Consider the following 7,593-nt stretch of genomic DNA (forward strand, 5'->3'; position numbering starts at 1 on the left):
TCATCAAGGAGTTTATAAAGATACAAGATAACCTCTATAATATTCCACAGCCGCACTCCCCACAAATATTTGGCAATTAAGCACAAGTTCAATTAAGAACTCTCCCCCATAAAATGTAATTCCCGAAAGAACAACAAGAGTGACCTTAATTTCGAAAGAAAAGAAGGATTTCTTTGGACATAACAAGTCAGATACAAGTATGAATTTGAATCCAAAATACTCAATTAAATTAACCACAAGAGATCCCATGATTAATTTAATCGAAAATGCTCAACATAAGTGAACTTATGGAGACTCAAAAATATACAATTAGATTAATCACAAGAGAACCCATAATTAATCTAATTGAAATACACAACCAAACTAATCACAAAAGTAATCAATTTAATTGGTCATGCTCAGCATAAGAAAACTTACGGAGCAACAACTAAATAACCAAACAAGATGATTAATTTAGTTGAATACGCTCGACATAAAGTACCTCTCGGAACAACAACTAAGCTAATCATAAAAATAATCAAATTGGTCGTTTAGTACTCAACATAAGACACTTTTCGGAGCCTCACGGTAATACATAAAATATGGATCAGGGAAGATCAATACTGCGAAATACACAAGGATTCATTCTATTTTCCATCACTATTCGCGTAACGACATTCAATAGACATAATCCTTGCAAACAAAATATTTTAACCTATCTTCCGTCAATAATTGACATAATAGGCTTAACTTTTGTAATTGTCAAAAGTCTATTCATTCTTTTATCAATACATGCATATCGACATATGAAAGACTTTACTTTTGACAAGGTATGGGACAATCATAGTTCACGGACACAAACACACATATCCCATAACAATATTGCAATATATAAAACCATAAAGATTAATACTGCAAAAATCGTCTTCCAAACAAATTTAGAATTTAAACCAATAAATCTAAAAACATGAAGATGAAAACGTTGGACATAACTATGTGTAATCACAATAATGGCTATTCCAAACTCTAGTTATTCTTCTAACAAAAACAAGAAGATAGAATATTTACTAGGCAATAAGACCTTTGAAGAATTCTTTATCGTCCCCGAACTCCTTGTCGTCAACATCCATTGTGACATAAGGTTCATTAAGGTAGGAGTTTATATCAATAAGCCTTCTTGGCTGATGATGTCGAACCAGGGCCTTCTGAATCTCATGAGTCTTATACACAAAAGCCTTTATTTGTTGAATCTCCTTTCGCATCTCCTTCAACTCTTCAAGAACATCAGAAAACTTCTGAGAGTTTGAAGGAATGGCTTTTGGCTTCCTCACATTCCTTTTCTTTCTTTTCAAGGTAGGAGATAACAGAGATTTCTCATTTTCCTTCATGATTGATGGCTTAACAATCATATTAACATCTTTTCCATCAGAAGACATCACGCTTGGAGTATTCATAACGTATGGGTTTGTGAGAGGAAATCACAAATTGAACTCAACAAGTAGTCTTGAGATAAAAAGAGTTTTTGAGGAAGGAAAAAGGAATGTAGGGTTTCGAAACCTTTAAACAGGTTCATACACGTCCAACTCACAACCCTATAGAGAGTAGAATTGTCGATAATAACCATCCTTTGTTGATAGACAGGGAAGAAAAAACTAAGAAAAAAAGAGAAAAAAAACTTTTCCTAAATCCTGAGAGGTACAAAATCATTGTCTCTTTTGATCAGGCACATGAGACAAGATTTCCAAAACAACACAATCAAGTTGCGTTGTGGTGAACAACAATTTGTCCTCCATTTTCCTCTTGAGAGGAATCCACAGATCTCTGTCTATCAAAACGACTCGACCATAATTTCTTTTCTAATGGTCTTGGTTTATCCTTGGAAACTAACTTCTTAGACGAAGATAAAATCCTACATACCTCAGCGGTCTTCTGAGCAAGTTTAAGCTTATTTGCTAATTGATTTGCTCTTCGTTGAAGTTTGTTGACGTGCCTCAATTGGTATTTGTACTTGTAACACCTTGAAAGTTCATGACCCTTTAGAGAACAATAAGAGCACGTAAAACTAGGATAAAAGTCAGGCTTCTGAGATGTGCACGCAGCTAGACACATGGTGGAACCTGAAACATTACAAACAGAGTTTCCAAGAAATTGGTCAATTTTTTCTTCCAGATTAGTTGGATTTTCTTCTGAAAGAATATCGAGATTGATGTATGTATTGCTACAGTTATCAAAGTCAATATTTTCACCAAGAAGTGCAACACTTGATTTCTCGTCTTCATTAGAATCATAGTTGTCAGACATTTCATCAAAAGTTGCAGCAAGACCTTTGTTCCCGGTGTATTTTCTACGATTTGGACACTCGTTTGCAAAATGACCAAATCCCTTACACTTAAAGCACTAAGGCATATCCTCATCATCAGTTTCATATGTTTCCCTGTTTTTAGGAGGAATACGATTATGAGGTTTAACTGATGCTTTAGGCTTATCTCTGGAGAACCGTTTACTTCTCTTCAACAGAAGATCCCTAAACTGTCTTGTGATCATCGAGACCGATTTGTCAAGATCTTCATCTGATGAATCAGTCTCAGAGTGATCGTCTTCAGAGATATACACTTTTTTACTTTTATCAAGTAATTTTGTGTCTTTTAGTGCTTTTAACACAACATCCTTAGATTTGGATGAATGTTCGTGATCAAAGATCTTAAGCTTCCCAACCAGCGTATTTCTGGAGAGATTATCAAGGTTATTTCCCTCAACGATGGCATGCTTCTTAGAGTTGTATCTAGATGGCAGCGATCTGAGAATTTTCATCACAATGTCCTTTTCAGGAATAGTCTTACCGAATGCAAAAGATGCATTAACAATTTCAGACACTCTGTGATTAAACTCATCAAATGAATCTTGATCTTCCATACGAAGGTTTTCCCAATCGGAATTAAGGTTTTGAAGCCTAGCTTCCCTTTCACTGGAGTTACCTTCGAATACGGTTTATAAGATATCCCACGCATCTTTAGACCTCGTGCAATTTGACACATGGTGTTGAAGATTTGGGGTAATGGCATGTATGATGGCATTCAAACCGTCGGAATTTTTCTTTGCAGCATTTATCTCAGCAGGGGTGTATTCACCAATATCTTTGGGAACGTTTACATCTCCAACTGCCACGACGGGAGCATTATAGCCATTAACAACATATCCCCATGATTGAAAATCACGTGCTTGAAGAAAATCTCGCATAACAATTATCCACCATAAGTAATTAGAGCCATCGAAGACTGGTAGTACGTTAATTGAGATAACACCTTTGTCCATAGAGTCAGATCGCTACAAACACAGACTTGTAAGGTCTTAAACGTGTTTGCCTGCTCTGATACCAATTGAAAAAGTGCGGGTACAACAACCACACCCAATATTTCGCTTAGCAATTTGTATGGACAAACTCCAATATACTTTCTAGAGAATCAACTAGCTAGACAGTCAAACTCAATCTAGATAAAAAGTATATCAAAGAGTTTATATCTCAATCTCTCGATTTGATATATACTCCAGCAAATAGAAATCTGCGAGTCTTTATCAAATACTAGAGAGATAACTTGGATGGTACCAAAGACCAATATCCAAGTGTCAATCAATTTAAATCAACAACCAAAAGGTAGGATATTCTAATTGATTGAACAACGCACAACCTGTGATATTTCAATTATATAACAAAATATAATGCGGAAAAGAAATAACACAGACACCAGAATTTTGTTAACAAGGAAACCGCAAATGCAGAAAAACCCCGGGACCTAGTCAAGTTTGAACACACACTTTATTAAGCCGCTACAGACAGTAGCCCACTCCAAATTAACTTCGGTCTGGACTGTAGTTGAACCCCAATCAATCTCACACTGATCCAAGGTACAGTTATGCTCCTACGTCTCTGATCCAAGCAGGATGCTACGTACTTGATTCCCTTAGCTGATCTCACCCAAAACTAAAATTTGCTACGACCCAAAGTCGAAGACTTTAATAAACAAAACTGTATCACACAGAAAAGTCTACGGTAATAGATAAATCTGTATTCCACGAATATACCTACGAGTTTTGTTCTGTCTTTTGATAAATAAAGGTGAACAGGAACCAACTGATAAACCGGACTTATATTCCCGAAGAAAAGCCTAGTATTATCAATCACCTCACAATAATCTTAATCGACGCAGCGAAAAAAGATATTGCGGAATCACAAATGATGAGACGAAGTGTTTGTGATTTCTTTTATATCTTGCCTATCAGAAATATCAATCTCAAGCCAATTATTACAATTGTACTCGTATGATAGAAACAACAAGATCAGATCACACAACTACAAGAAAGTAGTATCGGTCTGGCTTCACAATCCCAAATGAAGTCTTTAAGTCGTTAACCTGGTTTAGAAGAAGAAACCAAAGGTTAAAGGAGAATCGACTCTAGCTTAGCACAACTAGTATCACACAGAAGGTGTGGGGATTAGGTTTCCCAGTTGCTAGAGTTCTCCCTTATATAGTCTTTCAAATCAGGGTTTGCAATCAATGTTAGCTTGGTAAAAAAGCATTCAATATTCACCGTTAGATGAAAACATGATTAGATTCAAGCTAATATCTTTCAACCGTTAGATGAAAACTAGCTTGTTACACGCAAATGAAATGCACGTTTCTAGGCTTGTGTAACCGTACCCAAACTTGTACATTTGTTGGTTCAACAATAGTCAACCAAATGGTTAGCCATATGATCACTTTCATATCAACCATATTCTTCTTCAGCATAACTAGTTCAAGTGACTCAAATGAACTAGTTAGAGAGTTGTTCAATTGCAAGGAAATCTTATGTAACTACACAAGACACAATTGAAGCAAAAATGATTTGATTCACTCGAATCGGTTCATGAACTATATAGCCGCGGTTTGCAATTTGCATTCCTTAGTTTATATAAGAATAATTTCACAAACATCGTTTTTAGATATAACCTACTCAATTTCGCGGACTGGGTTCGCGGATTTAAGTTCACGGACGGAGTTCACAAACTCCAGCAGAATTTCTCGGGTCGAGATCCGCCAGTTCGCGGACTGAGTTCGCAGACTTGGCTCACGCCACCATTCCGGTTCTCTTGATCAACAAAGTTCGCAAACTTCGGTTCAAGGAATAAGGACTTATACATATATATGTTTCCATAACAATGCTTATATCCTCCAATGGTTATATTATCTAAACTCTCATTTCAATCGTTGAAACATTCTTAGAGGACGTTGATATTCTATAGTTGTTATTCACAAACTATTTTTCATCAAAGTAAGCAATTTTCAAAGTGATTGAAACTTGTCATGACTTTCGTCACTAAGTAAATATGAACTTGGCTAAAGCGAAAGCTTACCAACACATATTTCGAGAAATAGATAAGCGAGATAAACTCGGCTCGAAATAGGAAATGTGTATAATCTAAGTCTATATAGCAAAACCACTTTTGTCTCAAGATAGGAGATATATAGACTTTTAAGTGATAGATAAGTTCAAGTCTCCACATACCTTTTAGTCGATGAAGATCCACCGGTTCCTTGAGTAGTCCTTCGTCTTGTATGATGATTGCCATGGAGTTCTTGAGCTCAACTACACTTTCTATCCTAGTCCGAGACCTTAGCTATAGTAGACTAGAAATCAAGACTTATAGTTTTGATCACTAACATTGACAAACATGCTTGACATAGCAACGCATGCGAGTTCGACCGAGCAATGCTCTAACACTTTTCACCTAATTAGTTCCTTTATTTCCCCTAAGATTATTTTTATTTTGGGTTGCTAGAATATGCTTAATTAGTGGATCAGTAGAAAACCCATTTGTGTTTCTTTTTTTGATCATTGGATTGTGGTCATCTGAAATTTATTTTCTTAATCTTGATTCTTATCTACTTGTTTTGGTTCAATACATAATATATTTGTTACTCCTTTTCTGATTTTTGATTTGATTATTATCTAGTTGATTTAGTTAGATATATGAAGCTACCTAATTTCTGCAAAGGACATTTTAAACCACTGGCAAGAGTAATGCATTCTTGTCTGATCCCAGGTACCTTTCGTTACAATTGGAAAAAAAGGAAACCGAGAAAATCAAGGGCTCAAGGAAGTGCACAATCCGTACTGCCAACCCAAACTAAGGTAATTCCTACAGATATTGATAAGTTAGATCCATCTCTCAGCTGCTCTAATAGTGAAGAAATGGAAACATCAAAGGATGAGGTAAATATAAATCCTATTTTATTTCAGCACAAAAAACTTAGAAGCATGACTAGGAAAAAACAAAGGCAATTAGTTCTTGAAACTTATGTTGAAACATTTTTATGCTTCAATGCTTTTATTCTAACTAAGATGAAATATCCAGAAGTATCCTACTTTTGACAGTTTATAATTACTATTGCTTGGAACTGTCAAGGTCTAGGAAATGTTGAAACCATGAATAGCTTGGTTGAGAGGAAAGTTATGAGTTAGCTTCAAGATGTTGTATCTGTGAAGAAGAGCAATATATCATGCAACATTTGTTATGGGAATATAAGTTTAGTAAACAAATTTGGCTGTGGATTTGCTTAGTTTTCAGGTTTCAAATACCAAATTCATTTGAAGATGTGTGGAGCAGAGCTAAAAGTTTCATAAAAGAATGTTGGATCATTGCTGCCTGTGCAATCTTAAGAGACCTCTGGTTTCAAAAGAATAGAATGTGGTTTGAGCAGATAAAACCTAATATGCAAAGCTTCAAGGCTATAATCAAGAAGACTATCTATGAAGTAAGTCTCAGAATAAAGAGCAACAAATGAAATTCTGATATTGATACTCAGGTAATCCTTTATTTCAATCTTGAGCCAAGAAGAATCAAATTTCAAAGTATAAAAATGTGTCATTGGATACCTCCAAGTCTTGGTTTTATCATGTTTTGCTGTGATGGAACATCAGTTGGAAATCCAGGTTGTGCTAGTTTTGAAGTAGTAATTAGAGATCATTTGTGTCAGGTGTTAGGAGTTATAACTGGTGGTATTGGTGTTGCTACAAATTACTTGGCAGAAGTATATGCAGTTATAAATGCAGTAGAACTGGCAGTTATCTGGGGACTGCAAAAGATCATAATATGCTCCGATTCCAAAACAGTAATAACAGAGTTTGAAAACAATAAGGTTCCATGGTTTGTGAGAATGAGATGGAATAAGGCGAGAAATCAAATTCAGGAGATTCATTTCTTACACAATTACAGAGAAATTAACTTTGCTGCTGACACTGCAGCTAAGAAAGGAGCAAAAATGAGTGCAGGGCAGAGGCTGGTTTACACTGGAAGGCCTGTTTTTTTGACTAGAGTTGAATATCCAAATGTGGATTACTATAGGATCTGTTAGTCATTCTTTTTGATCAAAGCCTATGTAGTTGGCTTCTTTGTTAATTTTTCCCTTTTTTGATTTGTAACTTTCACTTCCTTTTTTCAATTAATAAATATGTGATTCAGAAAAGAAAAAAAAACCATGAATAGCTTAAAAGACTTGTTAGACAAACATAATCCTGACATTTTATTTTTGTCTGAAACCAAACAACAAAACAAAGAAATGCAAAATATAATGA

Source organism: Papaver somniferum, chromosome 3, assembly GCF_003573695.1.
Source record: "Papaver somniferum cultivar HN1 chromosome 3, ASM357369v1, whole genome shotgun sequence".
NCBI lineage: Eukaryota > Viridiplantae > Streptophyta > Magnoliopsida > Ranunculales > Papaveraceae > Papaver > Papaver somniferum.